The sequence below is a fragment of the Garra rufa genome, unplaced genomic scaffold (genome assembly GCF_049309525.1).
Source record: "Garra rufa unplaced genomic scaffold, GarRuf1.0 hap1_unplaced_002, whole genome shotgun sequence".
NCBI lineage: Eukaryota > Metazoa > Chordata > Actinopteri > Cypriniformes > Cyprinidae > Garra > Garra rufa.
In genome coordinates, this window is record NW_027394277.1 from 6,490,987 (window position 1) to 6,506,593 (window position 15,607).

General features: G+C 46.1%; 9 non-coding genes across 9 annotated transcripts; all 9 read left to right on the forward strand.

Annotated features, from left to right (window-relative positions):
• Positions 1–425: 425 nt before the first annotated feature.
• On the forward strand, positions 426–507 carry trnal-uag (transfer RNA leucine (anticodon UAG)). The gene has a single exon. It is a non-coding gene; the product is annotated as a tRNA-Leu (tRNA).
• A 153-nt stretch (positions 508–660) lies between these two features.
• Positions 661–742, forward strand: trnal-aag (transfer RNA leucine (anticodon AAG)). The gene has a single exon. It is a non-coding gene; the product is annotated as a tRNA-Leu (tRNA).
• A 1,304-nt stretch (positions 743–2,046) lies between these two features.
• Positions 2,047–2,128, forward strand: trnal-uag (transfer RNA leucine (anticodon UAG)). Its single transcript has one exon. It is a non-coding gene; the product is annotated as a tRNA-Leu (tRNA).
• Positions 2,129–2,281: 153 nt separating this feature from the next.
• On the forward strand, positions 2,282–2,363 carry trnal-aag (transfer RNA leucine (anticodon AAG)). Its single transcript has one exon. It is a non-coding gene; the product is annotated as a tRNA-Leu (tRNA).
• A 1,301-nt stretch (positions 2,364–3,664) lies between these two features.
• Positions 3,665–3,746, forward strand: trnal-uag (transfer RNA leucine (anticodon UAG)). Its single transcript has one exon. It is a non-coding gene; the product is annotated as a tRNA-Leu (tRNA).
• Positions 3,747–3,899: 153 nt separating this feature from the next.
• On the forward strand, positions 3,900–3,981 carry trnal-aag (transfer RNA leucine (anticodon AAG)). The gene has a single exon. It is a non-coding gene; the product is annotated as a tRNA-Leu (tRNA).
• A 1,528-nt stretch (positions 3,982–5,509) lies between these two features.
• On the forward strand, positions 5,510–5,591 carry trnal-aag (transfer RNA leucine (anticodon AAG)). Its single transcript has one exon. It is a non-coding gene; the product is annotated as a tRNA-Leu (tRNA).
• Positions 5,592–14,052: 8,461 nt separating this feature from the next.
• Positions 14,053–14,134, forward strand: trnal-uag (transfer RNA leucine (anticodon UAG)). The gene has a single exon. It is a non-coding gene; the product is annotated as a tRNA-Leu (tRNA).
• A 153-nt stretch (positions 14,135–14,287) lies between these two features.
• Positions 14,288–14,369, forward strand: trnal-aag (transfer RNA leucine (anticodon AAG)). The gene has a single exon. It is a non-coding gene; the product is annotated as a tRNA-Leu (tRNA).
• Positions 14,370–15,607: the final 1,238 nt, after the last annotated feature.

Consider the following 15,607-nt stretch of genomic DNA (forward strand, 5'->3'; position numbering starts at 1 on the left):
AATCCCACTGCTGAAAAAGACAGAGTTTCGGAAGGCTATTGTGCGTACGCAAAAAAAAAAGAAAAACGTTCTTTGCCCACATTCCAGAGGCTTTGCAAAGAAGGTCTGGCATCCGACGTTCTCTCTATCTTTGGGGTGGGGGAAGAGGGCAGAAAAGGGCCCAGGAAGGCGCACGTTCTAGGGTAGCGTGGCCGACTGGTCTGAGGCATTTGATTTAGGCTCCAGTCTCTTCATGGGCGTGGGTTCAAATCCCACCACTGCCAAGACAGAGTTTTGGAAGGCTATTGTGCGTACGCAAAAAAAAAAAAAACGTTCTTTGCCCTCATTCCAGAGGCTTAGCAAAGAAGGTCCGGCAGCCGACGTTCTCTCTATCATTGGGGTGGGGGAAGAGGGCAGAAAAGGGCCCACGAAGATGTACATTCCAGGGTAGCGTGGCCGAGTGGTCTAAGGCGCTGGATTTAGGCTCCAGTCTCTTCGGGGGCGTGGGTTCGAATCCCATCGCTGCCAGCAGCCATTTTAACCAAGGCAGGGAGGCCCTCTAACCCGCTTGGGAGCGGGCTTGTTTTACGCAAACAGGATTAGACTGCAGCCGTTCCGCAGAGTCCGTATTAGGGAGGCCGTTTGACCTGTCGTAAAGACCCGTGGAACACAACATGACGAGGTAGCGTGGCCGAGCGGTCTAAGGCGCTGGATTAAGGCTCCAGTCTCTTCGGGGGAGTGGGTTCAAATCCCACCGCTGCCAGGGAACTCTTTTGGAAAGCTCCTGAGGCTGCGAAGCGACTGGAGAGGTGACGCTGCATGCTCATCCAAACTTAGCCGCTTTCGCATTCTTTGCCATTTAGCAAAGTCAGTGCTGGAAGCTTGTCCCAGCCTCTGCTCCATTCCAACAGAGGGACATCAATAAATTACAATCACAGGAGAGGTGCAATAAATAACAAACAAACAATTCAACGAATTTGAAAATTATATTAATGAAAAACAATGAGTAGTTTACAAGAATGGAGACAGCCAATGTCACTCATGGAAAGTTTTGGGTGAAATAACAGCTGCCTGATCATTTTGATTTTAAATGCAACACAGCTGGCTATCGTTTTCACATAAGCCCCAAAGGCCTTGATTAACGGATTCAGGTGTGCTTGATCAGAGATGGACCTCCACTCCACAGGAAGGGGGCCACCAGAAGTAGGACTGCATACCCCTGTATAAAGGATGCCTTTACGGCGGCGAATTACAAGGCATCAGCTTGTGGCGAAGCGCAACCCAAATACGGCAACGATGATCCCTACACCGCTGTTCTGCTCTCCAGAGCAAATACAGACCGGTGACACTCTCGATAAATGACCGATCAACAACAGACATCTTGTAAAAAGATGGCCGCCAATGGGGTTCGAAACTTTTTGAAACTTTCGCCTCTGACGCACGTGACTCGCGTAAATTTTCGCTTCAAACTTTTGTTTTTATGCGCGTCGATTTCGCTCTTGACGGGCAAATTAACACAAAGTGGTCACGCTTATAAATAGAAGCGGCGGGCGCGAATTTAGATGTGTGTTTGCGTTTGGTGTGAACGTAGCATAAGGCGCTGGATTAAGGCTCCAGTCTCTTTGGGGGCGTGGGTTTGAATCCCACTGCTGCCAAGACAGAGTTTCGGAAGGCTATTGTGCGTACGCAAAAAAAAAAAAAAAAACGTTCTTTGCCCACATTCCAGAGGCTTTGCAAAGAAGGTCCGGCATCCGACGTTCTCTCTATCTTTGGGGTGGGGGAAGAGGGCAGAAAAGGGCCCACGAAGGCGCACGTTATAGGGTAGCGTGGCCGACTGGTCTGAGGCATTTGATTTAGGCTCCAGTCTCTTCATGGGCGTGGGTTCAAATCCCACCACTGCCAAGACAGAGTTTTGGAAGGCTATTGTGCGTACGCAAAAAAAAAAAAAAAAACGTTCTTTGCCCTCATTCCAGAGGCTTAGCAAAGAAGGTCCGGCAGCCGACGTTCTCTCTATCATTGGGGTGGGGGAAGAGGGCAGAAAAGGGCCCACGAAGATGTACATTCCAGGGTAGCGTGGCCGAGTGGTCTAAGTCGCTGGATTTAGGCTCCAGTCTCTTCGGGGGCGTGGGTTCGAATCCCATCGCTGCCAGCAGCCATTGTAATCAAAGCAGGGAGGCCCTCTAACCCGCTTGGGAGCGGGCTTGTTTTACGCAAACAGGATTAGACTGCAGCCGTTCCGCAGAGTCCGTATTAGGGAGGCCGTTTGACCTGTCGTAAAGACCCGTGGAACACAACATGACGAGGTAGCGTGGCCGAGCGGTCTAAGGCGCTGGATTAAGGCTCCAGTCTCTTCGGGGGAGTGGGTTCAAATCCCACCGCTGCCAGGGAAGTCTTTTGGAAAGCTCCTGAGGCTGCGAAGCGACTGGAGAGGTGACGCTGCATGCTCATCCAAACTTAGGCGCTTTCGCATTCTTTGCCATTTAGCAAAGTCAGTGCTGGAAGCTTGTCCCAGCCTCTGCTCCATTCCAACAGAGGGACATCAATAATTTACAATCATAGGAGAGGTGCAATAAATAACAAACAAACAATTCAACGAATTTGAAAATTATATTAATGAAAAACAATGAGTAGTTTACAAGAATGGAGACAGCCAATGTCACTCATGGAAAGTTTTGGGTGAAATAACAGCTGCCTGATCATTTTGATTTTAAATGCAACACAGCTGGCTATCGTTTTCACATAAGCCCCAAAGGCCTTGATTAACGGATTCAGGTGTGCTTGATCAGAGATGGACCTCCACTCCACAGGAAGGGGGCCACCAGAAGTAGGACTGCATACCCCTGTATAAAGGATGCCTTTACGGCGGCGAATTACAAGGCATCAGCTTGTGGCGAAGCACAACCCAAATACGGCAACGATGATCCCTACACCGCTGTTCTGCTCTCCAGAGCAAATACAGACCGGTGAAACTCTCGATAAATGACCGATCAACAACAGACATCTTGTAAAAAGATGGCCGCCAATGGGGTTCGAAACTTTTTGAAACTTTCGCCTCTGACGCACATGACTCGCGTAAATTTTCGCTTCAAACTTTTGTTTTTATGCGCGTCGATTTCGCTCTTGACGGGCGAATGAACACAAAGTGGTCACGCGTATAAATAGAAGCGGCGGGCGCGAATTTAGATGTGTGTTTGCGTTTGGTGTGAACGTAGCATAAGGCGCTGGATTAAGGCTCCAGTCTCTCTGGGGGCGTGGGTTTGAATCCCACTGCTGAAAAAGACAGAGTTTCGGAAGGCTATTGTGCGTACGCAAAAAAAAAAGAAAAACGTTCTTTGCCCACATTCCAGAGGCTTTGCAAAGAAGGTCTGGCATCCGACGTTCTCTCTATCTTTGGGGTGGGGGAAGAGGGCAGAAAAGGGCCCAGGAAGGCGCACGTTCTAGGGTAGCGTGGCCGACTGGTCTGAGGCATTTGATTTAGGCTCCAGTCTCTTCATGGGCGTGGGTTCAAATCCCACCACTGCCAAGACAGAGTTTTGGAAGGCTATTGTGCGTACGCAAAAAAAAAAAAAACGTTCTTTGCCCTCATTCCAGAGGCTTAGCAAAGAAGGTCCGGCAGCCGACGTTCTCTCTATCATTGGGGTGGGGGAAGAGGGCAGAAAAGGGCCCACGAAGATGTACATTCCAGGGTAGCGTGGCCGAGTGGTCTAAGGCGCTGGATTTAGGCTCCAGTCTCTTCGGGGGCGTGGGTTCGAATCCCATCGCTGCCAGCAGCCATTTTAACCAAGGCAGGGAGGCCCTCTAACCCGCTTGGGAGCGGGCTTGTTTTACGCAAACAGGATTAGACTGCAGCCGTTCCGCAGAGTCCGTATTAGGGAGGCCGTTTGACCTGTCGTAAAGACCCGTGGAACACAACATGACGAGGTAGCGTGGCCGAGCGGTCTAAGGCGCTGGATTAAGGCTCCAGTCTCTTCGGGGGAGTGGGTTCAAATCCCACCGCTGCCAGGGAACTCTTTTGGAAAGCTCCTGAGGCTGCGAAGCGACTGGAGAGGTGACGCTGCATGCTCATCCAAACTTAGCCGCTTTCGCATTCTTTGCCATTTAGCAAAGTCAGTGCTGGAAGCTTGTCCCAGCCTCTGCTCCATTCCAACAGAGGGACATCAATAAATTACAATCACAGGAGAGGTGCAATAAATAACAAACAAACAATTCAACGAATTTGAAAATTATATTAATGAAAAACAATGAGTAGTTTACAAGAATGGAGACAGCCAATGTCACTCATGGAAAGTTTTGGGTGAAATAACAGCTGCCTGATCATTTTGATTTTAAATGCAACACAGCTGGCTATCGTTTTCACATAAGCCCCAAAGGCCTTGATTAACGGATTCAGGTGTGCTTGATCAGAGATGGACCTCCACTCCACAGGAAGGGGGCCACCAGAAGTAGGACTGCATACCCCTGTATAAAGGATGCCTTTACGGCGGCGAATTACAAGGCATCAGCTTGTGGCGAAGCGCAACCCAAATACGGCAACGATGATCCCTACACCGCTGTTCTGCTCTCCAGAGCAAATACAGACCGGTGACACTCTCGATAAATGACCGATCAACAACAGACATCTTGTAAAAAGATGGCCGCCAATGGGGTTCGAAACTTTTTGAAACTTTCGCCTCTGACGCACGTGACTCGCGTAAATTTTCGCTTCAAACTTTTGTTTTTATGCGCGTCGATTTCGCTCTTGACGGGCAAATTAACACAAAGTGGTCACGCTTATAAATAGAAGCGGCGGGCGCGAATTTAGATGTGTGTTTGCGTTTGGTGTGAACGTAGCATAAGGCGCTGGATTAAGGCTCCAGTCTCTTTGGGGGCGTGGGTTTGAATCCCACTGCTGCCAAGACAGAGTTTCGGAAGGCTATTGTGCGTACGCAAAAAAAAAAAAAAAAAACGTTCTTTGCCCACATTCCAGAGGCTTTGCAAAGAAGGTCCGGCATCCGACGTTCTCTCTATCTTTGGGGTGGGGGAAGAGGGCAGAAAAGGGCCCACGAAGGCGCACGTTATAGGGTAGCGTGGCCGACTGGTCTGAGGCATTTGATTTAGGCTCCAGTCTCTTCATGGGCGTGGGTTCAAATCCCACCACTGCCAAGACAGAGTTTTGGAAGGCTATTGTGCGTACGCAAAAAAAAAAAAAAAAAACGTTCTTTGCCCTCATTCCAGAGGCTTAGCAAAGAAGGTCCGGCAGCCGACGTTCTCTCTATCATTGGGGTGGGGGAAGAGGGCAGAAAAGGGCCCACGAAGATGTACATTCCAGGGTAGCGTGGCCGAGTGGTCTAAGGCTCCAGTCTCTTCGGGGGCGTGGGTTCGAATCCCATCGCTGCCAGCAGCCATTGTAACCAAGGCAGGGAGGCCCTCTAACCCGCTTGGGAGCGGGCTTGTTTTACGCAAACAGGATTAGACTGCAGCCGTTCCGCAGAGTCGGTATTAGGGAGGCCGTTTGACCTGTCGTAAAGACCCGTGGAACACAACATGACGAGGTAGCGTGGCCGAGCAGTCTAAGGCGCTGGATTAAGGCTCCAGTCTCTTCGGGGGCGTGGGTTCAAATCCCACCGCTGCCAGGGAAGTCTTTTGGAAAGCTCCTGAGGCTGCGAAGCGACTGGAGAGGTGACGCTGCATGCTCATCCAAACTTAGCCGCTTTCGCATTCTTTGCCATTTAGCAAAGTCAGTGCTGGAAGCTTGTCCCAGCCTCTGCTCCATTCCAACAGAGGGACATCAATAATTTACAATCATAGGAGAGGTGCAATAAATAACAAACAAACAATTCAACGAATTTGAAAATTATATTAATGAAAAACAATGAGTAGTTTATGTTGAATATGTGTTGTTATAATATCCAAAGTTCTTTAAAACTGTAGAAACTTGGTGGTGTGTCTGATTAAAACACTGAAAGATACCAGTCCTTTGCTCTCTTTTATTCCACTGAAGTGAAGAATCATAAATCTTTAACAATTAACATGACACGTAGTTCACATGGAGCAGGACTACCATGATGGACATGATGACAGGATGCACAGGATACACAACAGGATGGTTTTAAGTCACTACAAACAATATAAAAAGAGAATCAAACTCATACAAACAACTCATCAATAAACATCAATATTGTACTCAATTCAAACAAGGATTGAATATCCAAACAATTCAAATAAACAAATTCAAACTATACAATGAGCAAACAAACTTACTTAACACATCCTAAGGAAAGGACTCAAAGGACATGGTTGGGTGCCCATTCAAACACCCACACCTCACCAAGGCAGAAAAGGGACAAAGGAAGGAAGTGAGGTCTATTTATAGAACTCAACCAGGGGGATTATGGGTAATGTAGTGCACCAGATATGGGTTCACCCTAATCGTAGTTTACTAGGAATTGTGGGTAATGTAGTACAAATAAAAGTAAGGGAAAAATAAGAAAAAAAAACACAACAACAAATGAGTCAAATTCACAACAGCCGCCCCCAAATACAGTCATGTATTTGCTATTCATCAATTTGAGGTAACAGAATCAATTTAGCAACCGGACGTACGCAAGTTTTCCCATTAATAGAAATCTCGGCTACTCTGACCCGTCTATCCTGACTAGGTAAAAGACGCACTACCCTACCAATGGGCCATGATGCTCTTGGAAGCTGGGAATCAATAACTAACACAACAGCAGAATCATTTAGATTAGGATTTTCTCTATTCCATTTTTGACGGAGCTGCTGATCTGGTAAATAATGACGAATAAAGGCCGTCCAAAACTGGTCAACAAGGACCTGGCTATGGCGCCAAGATCTGCGGCCAAGGAGCTCAGTGTTGGCATAAATAACCTGGGGTAGAGAAGAATCCCGCCGCCCCATTAGGAGGAGATTTGGGGTGATGGGATCAAGATCTGCAATATTGGAGGAGGCGTAACCAAGTGGCTTCGAATTTAACACTCCTTCAACTTCTGTCAGAACTGTCCGTAGGATTTCTTCTGATACTCTTTGGCTGCCAAGTACCACACGTAGAGCTGTTTTAACGGAACGAACCTCTCGTTCCCATGAGCCTCCGAAATGAGGTGCTTGGGGTGGATTAAATTTGAATTTGATCTGCTGATTTTCCAATTTAACTTGTAACTCAGTGGTAAGGTTCTGGAAAGCTTCTTTCAATTCTCTCGCAGCTCCACGGAAATTACTTCCTTGGTCACAAAGAATCTCATATGGCTGACCTCTCCTGGATATAAAACGGCGCAGGGCCATTAGAAAGCTGTCCACGTCTAAACTGGTTAACAAATCGAGATGCAGACATCGAGTAGTCTGGCACTTAAACAGAATGCCCCATCTCTTTTCTGTTCTACGACCAGTCTTGACATGGAAAGGGCCAAAACAGTCCATCCCGGTTGACCAAAAAGGAGGTTTGAACAACCGGAGCTTAGAGAGTGGAAGATCTGACATTTTAGGGATTGATGGCTTTGCTTTCCACTTTCTACATTCCAAGCAAGCCAACTGATGTTTTTTTATCGCTTGTCTTCCTCTAATTATCCAATAATTACGTCGAAGTTCTGAGAAAACTCTCTCTGGACCAGGATGGAAAAGTTTCTCGTCACAGTCTTTGATGATTAAACTAGATAGTGGATGTTTAGAGTCAAGAATGACTGGATGAACCATTCCAGGTTCCATATCCTCTACTTGTCTGAGCCTGCCACCCACTACAATAAGTCCCGTTTCTTCTCTGAATTCAGGGGAAAGTGTAAGGAGACGACTTTGAGATTCAATGGACATTCCTCTCTTTAGAGACTGGTACTCAGAAGGGAAACTTTGTTGCTGGGCTTGTCTTAAAAGAAGGGTTTGAACAACTGAGGGTTCACAAGAATCAGGACTATGTTGTCGCATTAACTCAGTTGTGGCAGACTTTAACTCTGACCATGACTGGAAACAGGAAGGGTCTGGAAGTACAAAATCATCTAATAGTGTTAATCCACAAAAAAGTGGTTTTCGGAGCTCAGGGTCAGGATTAGCAGATCGGGACACTAGATTTTGAGGCCACTGATGTGAAGGAAATTTTAAAAATGATGGACCTTGTCGCCATCTATGATCAGGTTTGGCCAGCTCAACAAGCGTTTTGCCTCTAGTGATGTCATCTGCTGGATTCTGTGCAGAAGGAATATATCTCCAAAAAGAGAGATCAGTGAGTTCCAAGATTTCGGTAACTCGATTGGCTACGAAAACTTTGTAACGGCAGGAAGAGGAATGCAGCCAAGACAAAACAGTTGTTGAATCTGACCATAAGACTGTATTTGTCAAGGAAAGAGTCAGTTCCTTTTGCAAAAGTTTTGAAAGCTGTGCACCTGTTAAAGCAGCGCAAAGTTCGAGGCGAGGGATGGAAATTTGCCTTTTTGGGGCAACTCGAGATCTTGCCATGATGAAGGAAGTATGTACCATGCCCTTGTCAGTTTCCATACGCAGATAGGCTACTGACCCATATGCGTTCTCCGAAGCGTCGCAAAAAATATGCAACTCTCTAGACAGAATTTGCTCGGGAGGTAAATTTAAGTAACAGCGGGGAAGCTGCATCAATGGCAAGTCAGGTAGCTCAGTTTCCCAAGCCTTCCAGGCCTGTTGGATAGGACTTGGCACAAGGGGGTCGTCCCAACCCCGTGACTTCATCCAGCATTGCTGTACAATGACCTTAGCTCGCGTTGTAAAGGGGGTAATATAACCCAAGGGGTCATATTGACTAGCGAGAACTTTATAGATATTGCGCATTGTTGTTACATTGTACTCCACAGTTCGAGATCGATACCCCAATGAATCGGAGGGACAGTGCCAACTCAGACCCAAAGCTCCTTCCTTTGGATCCAAATGATCTTGACTGATCCAAAGTTCAGCACTCTCAGACCTGGCTTCAGGAGGAAGATGTCTCACAACATCAGGCTGGTTACTTGCCCACTGTCTAATTTCAAATCCCCCACTCATCAGTAAGGAACGTGTGCGGTCAAGGTGCTTCTTTGCGACTTGTGCATGTGGGAAACTCTCCAAACAGTTATCTACATAGAACGATTGAAGTACAGAATTCACTACATCTTCATATCCTTCTTGGTGGTCACATACATGCCTCTGTAAGGCATAGGTTGCGCAACATGGACTACATACTGTGCCGAATGGCAAAACTTGCCATTCGTAGATATCAGGTGAGTTTGATCTCTGCATGTTGCGCCACAAGAAACGTAAGAGGGGACGATCTTCTGGTAGTAGCCTAATTTGGTGAAACATAGATTTTATGTCTCCACTAATGGCTACGGGATACTGGCGGAATCGAAGTAATACACCAAGCAAGGAGGGGCCTAATTGTGGACCAGGCAGAAGTTGGTTGTTCAGTGACGTACCTTTACATTGATAGGAACAATTGAAAACTATTCGTGGTTTCCCATTATGCTCTACAAGATGATGAGGGATATACCATGATTCTTTCGATGAGTCATGAGGAAGTTCTACCTTGGAAATATAACCAGACTTCTCCAACTTGGCAATTTCTTGATCATAGACAGCAGCAGATTCAGGATTTCTTTGTAGGCGGCGCTCAATACTTCTGAGGGAGGACATAACTGAATTTGGTGAGGCTCGTAACTGAACAGCAGAAGCAGCATGCAACAAAGGAGTGGCATATCTTTGCACACCATCAATGTCCACTCTTTTGGTCTTAGAGGCTAACAAATCCAAAGCTTCTTGGTCCTGCTTGGATCTAGTAATGACCTTTTCATTCCTGAACGGAAGGATATCCAGTTGCCATAGTTTCTCTACATCATGACGAAGATCCTCAAGTGGATTGAGGCTGGTGAAAAGACATTGCATCTCATTAGTGTTGGGAATTGGAGTTGGGCCTTGCAGTACCCAACCCAACTGGGTCTGGATTGCAGCTGGAGATTTAGGAGGTCCGAAATACACCTGGTCAATTGGATTTATCAGGTGTGGATAGTCTGCCCCAATAAGGATAAGTGGTTGAACTTTAGAGAATTCTGGAAGTGGTAAATCTTGAAGATGTCTGAAACGTCTCTTTAAAGTCTCAACAGGATATGTCTGTTCTGCCAATCCCAATCTGGCAGCAGAAAAGGCATTGGAAATGGTATACTTCCTTTCTGGTTTGGCAGTTGAGGATATTTCAAAGGTTACAGAGGAGCCTTCAAGTGCAATAGTATCTTGGCGTACAGTCCTAACAATTAGGGACTCTGCTTTCCCCTTGAGGCCTAAATAATCAGACGCTTGAGATAGCAACATGGTACGTTCTGATCCATCATCAAGGATGGCATACGTTTGGAGGAATCGACCTTCATGATGGAGAAGTACTTCAACAACTTTCAGGAGCACCTTTCCGGAACCTCCAAGTCGACTAAGATAGAACGTACCATTATCCTGATCACGACTATTAACTCCATGAAGGATACCAAGATGTCGGCCATTGCACTCTGGACAGGGTTTTTTCAAGTCACAGTCAACAGCTAGATGGTTGAGCCCACATCTCCAACATTTTTTGTTTTCTCTAATCCAATCACCCTTTTTGTTGTCTTCTAGAGATCTAAAGGAAGGACACAGGCCAATGAAATGCTGTCTACTGGAACAATATGCACATGAATACTTGGAACACTGCTCTGGATTTCTCGGGTTCTGGGGTTGCTTATTACTGGATCTTGATGCAACATAATTACCATTAGCTCCATACAAGACTGTCCGAGTGTTCGAGTGAGTCTTTGCTTGAGGTTTATTTAGGAATGGTTTTGGGAAGTCACTAACTTGATCAGCCATTGCTTGACATTCAGCTTCTTCTTGGAGCCAGACAGAAAAGTTAACCAAGTTGTAATTTTGACCATTTACGCTAGCACGAGCATAACGGGCAAAGTTGGTCACATATTCTGTAGGCAATTTACTAAGCAGTTGTTGTACATGAGAGGCACAGGTTAGTTCCGATTTAGCTTGATCTTGGCCCAAAGATTGGAGCATGCCAACCAAAGCTCGAACCTTCAGTGCGAAACTACTAAACGCTCTGCTGTCACCTGGTCTCACCTTAGGAAGAGCTAGAATGGCTTTGATTTCTCTCAAAACTAGCTGATGGGGTTGCCCATATTTCTGTTGAAGTGCAAAAAGAGCCATACTGTATGGTCTAGGATCATTAGCATAAGCTAGAGCTAAATTGCGAGCAAGAGGAAATTTTAAATGATCCAACAAGATATGGTATTTGTAATGTTCTGACTCATAAGGTGACAACAGGTTTGTCAGAGCTAACTGCAACATTGCAAATTCTTGAGGATCATCATTCACCAGAAAAGGAAAGGAAGGTCCCTGCACACGAGAAATAGGATAGGAAATGGCTTGTTGTGAAGCATATGGCTGGGAGTATGGATGAGAATGAAAATATGGAATTCCAGATGCCTGGGTAGTGGAAACAATCGGTTGGACAAATGGAGGATGTTGTTGTACAACAAGATTCCCTGAGTAACCTACAGAATGTGGCTGCATATAGTAACCTACATTAGCTGAGGATACATGAGGAGTCGGTTGAGGCTGAGAGGGTAACTGTTCTGGTCTGATCTGTGAAGGCAACTGAGTATTAACCAAAGAGGAGAAGGAATTACTTGGTAAATAACCGCCTGCCTGTGTTAAACCAGCTGGTTGTACAAACACTTGCGGTGCTTGGATTTGAGGGGAATTAACAGGGTCAGCAACTACTGGAACTACAGGAGATTGGGTCATAATACCTGCTTGTAGTTGTAATGTGTCAGATGTATGTATATGTTGAGGTGGACTACGTAACAATGAAGAAGGTGGAAGGGGCAGAGAACTAGGCCTACACAATGGAAGTGGTGATGGAGCAGCCGATGAATTACCTTGCTTACATGTAGATTTCTGTTCAGCTTTCTTAATACATGCACACAATTCTTGAACAATAGGTGGTTTATCAACAGCATTATCATCATCAGAAGCATTGTCATCATCATCAAACGACTCAGATAAATCAGAATGTTTGGAAGAAACTACTAACCGTGACATTCTAGACATAATCTCTCCAAGCATACTCTTAAGTCCAAGTATTTCTTGTTTAACATCCATATCGAGCAAGTCAGGCTGATACTGTTCATCTTGAGCAGATGAGCAAGTGGCAGGTCCCAAAGAACATGAATTTTCATTGTCTGTTTGTTGACTGTCACCTACAACTAATGTTGGTGAGGAAGGAGGTGGAGGATAAGCATGTTCTCGTACCATACAGTCTGGAAAACGGGCAGGAGGTCTTCTCATTCTTACACTACGCCGGGCTGCAGGTCTTGTATAATTCATCCCACCAAATTTCTACTTCCGGCTCGAAGGACCATATGTTGAATATGTGTTGTTATAATATCCAAAGTTCTTTAAAACTGTAGAAACTTGGTGGTGTGTCTGATTAAAACACTGAAAGATACCAGTCCTTTGCTCTCTTTTATTCCACTGAAGTGAAGAATCATAAATCTTTAACAATTAACATGACACGTAGTTCACATGGAGCAGGACTACCATGATGGACATGATGACAGGATGCACAGGATACACAACAGGATGGTTTTAAGTCACTACAAACAATATAAAAAGAGAATCAAACTCATACAAACAACTCATCAATAAACATCAATATTGTACTCAATTCAAACAAGGATTGAATATCCAAACAATTCAAATAAACAAATTCAAACTATACAATGAGCAAACAAACTTACTTAACACATCCTAAGGAAAGGACTCAAAGGACATGGTTGGGTGCCCATTCAAACACCCACACCTCACCAAGGCAGAAAAGGGACAAAGGAAGGAAGTGAGGTCTATTTATAGACCTCAACCAGGGGGATTATGGGTAATGTAGTGCACCAGATATGGGTTCACCCTAATCGTAGTTTACTAGGAATTGTGGGTAATGTAGTACAAATAAAAGTAAGGGAAAAATAAGAAAAAAAAACACAACAACAAATGAGTCAAATTCACAACAGTTTACAAGAATGGAGACAGCCAATGTCACTCATGGAAAGTTTTGGGTGAAATAACAGCTGCCTGATCATTTTGATTTTAAATGCAACACAGCTGGCTATCGTTTTCACATAAGCCCCAAAGGCCTTGATTAACGGATTCAGGTGTGCTTGATCAGAGATGGACCTCCACTCCACAGGAAGGGGGCCACCAGAAGTAGGACTGCATACCCCTGTATAAAGGATGCCTTTACGGCGGCGAATTACAAGGCATCAGCTTGTGGCGAAGCGCAACCCAAATACGGCAACGATGATCCCTACACCGCTGTTCTGCTCTCCAGAGCAAATACAGACCGGTGACACTCTCGATAAATGACCGATCAACAACAGACATCTTCTAAAAAGATGGCCGCCAACGGGGTTCGAAACTTTTTGAAACTTTCGCCTCTGACGCACGTGACTCGCGTAAATTTTCGCTTCAAACTTTTGTTTTTATGCGCGTCGATTTCGCTCTTGACAGGCGAATGAACACAAAGTGGTCACGCGTATAAATAGGAGCGGTGGGCGCGAATTTAGATGTGTGTTTGCGTTTGGTGTGAACGTAGCATAAGGCGCTGGATTAAGGCTCCAGTCTCTTTGGGTTTGAATCCCACTGCTGCCAAGACAGAATTTTGGAAGGCTATTGTGCATACGCAAGAAAAAAAATTACGTTCTTTGCCCGCACTCCAGAGGCTTTGCAAAGAAGGTTCTGGAGGCCGACGTTCTCTCTATCATTGGGGTGGGGGAAGAGGGCAGAAAAGGGCCCGCGAAGATGTACATTCCAGGGTAGCGTGGCCGAGTGGTCTGAGGCATTTGATTTAGGCTCCAGTCTCTTCATGGGTGTGGGTTCAAATCCCACCACTGCCAAGACAGAGTTTTGGAAGGCTATTGTGCGTACGCAAAAAAAAAAAAAAAAAACGTTCTTTGCCCTCATTCCAGAGGCTTAGCAAAGAAGGTCCGGCAGCCGACGTTCTCTCTATCATTGGGGTGGGGGAAGAGGGAAGAAAAGGGCCCACGAAGATGTACATTCCAGGGTAGCGTGGCCGAGTGGTCTAAGGCGATGTATTTAGGCTCCAGTCTCTTGGGGGGTGTGGGTTCGAATCCCATCGCTGCCAGCAGCCATTGTAATCAAGGCAGGGAGGCCCTCTAACCCGCTTGGGAGCGGGCTTGTTTTACGCAAACAGGATTAGACTGCAGCCGTTCCGCAGAGTCGGTATTAGGGAGGCCGTTTGACCTGTCGTAAAGACCCGTGGAACACAACATGACGAGGTAGCGTGGCCGGGCGGTCTAAGGCGCTGGATTAAGGCTCCAGTCTCTTCGGGGGCGTGGGTTCAAATCCCACCGCTGCCAGGGAAGTCTTTTGGAAAGCTCCTGAGGCTGCGAAGCGACTGGAGAGGTGACGCTGCATGCTCATCCAAACTTAGCCGCTTTCGCATTCTTTGCCATTTAGCAAAGTCAGTGCTGGAAGCTTGTCCCAGCCTCTGCTCCATTTCAACAGAGGGACATCAATAATTTACAATCATAGGAGAGGTGCAATAAATAACAAACAAACAATTCAACGAATTTGAAAATTATATTAATGAAAAACAATGAGTAGTTTACAAGAATGGAGACAGCCAATGTCACTCATGGAAAGTTTTGGGTGAAATAACAGCTGCCTGATCATTTTGATTTTAAATGCAACACAGCTGGCTATCGTTTTCACATAAGCCCCAAAGGCCTTGATTAACGGATTCAGGTGTGCTTGATCAGAGATGGACCTCCACTCCACAGGAAGGGGGCCACCAGAAGTAGAACTGCATACCCCTGTATCAAGGATGCCTTTACGGCGGCGAATTACAAGGCATCAGCTTGTGGCGAAGCGCAACCCAAATACGGCAACGATGATCCCTACACCGCTGTTCTGCTCTCCAGAGCAAATACAGACCGGTGACACTCTCGATAAATGACCGATCAACAACAGACATCTTGTAAAAAGATGGCCGCCAATGGGGTTCGAAACTTTTTGAAACTTTCGCCTCTGACGCACGTGACTCGCGTAAATTTTCGCTTCAAACTTTTGTTTTTATGCGCGTCGATTTCGCTCTTGACGGGCGAATGAACACAAAGTGGTCACGCTTATAAATAGAAGCGGCGGGCGCGAATTTAGATGTGTGTTTGCGTTTGGTGTGAACGTAGCATAAGGCGCTGGATTAAGGCTCCAGTCTCTTTGGGGGCGTGGGTTTGAATCCCACTGCTGCCAAGACAGAGTTTCGGAAGGCTATTGTGCGTACGCAAAAAAAAAAAAAAAAAACGTTCTTTGCCCACATTCCAGAGGCTTTGCAAAGAAGGTCCGGCATCCGACGTTCTCTCTATCTTTGGGGTGGGGGAAGAGGGCAGAAAAGGGCCCACGAAGGCGCACGTTATAGGGTAGCGTGGCCGACTGGTCTGAGGCATTTGATTTAGGCTCCAGTCTCTTCATGGGCGTGGGTTCAAATCCCACCACTGCCAAGACAGAGTTTTGGAAGGCTATTGTGCGTACGCAAAAAAAAAAAAAAAAACGTTCTTTGCCCTCATTCCAGAGGCTTAGCAAAGAAGGTCCGGCAGCC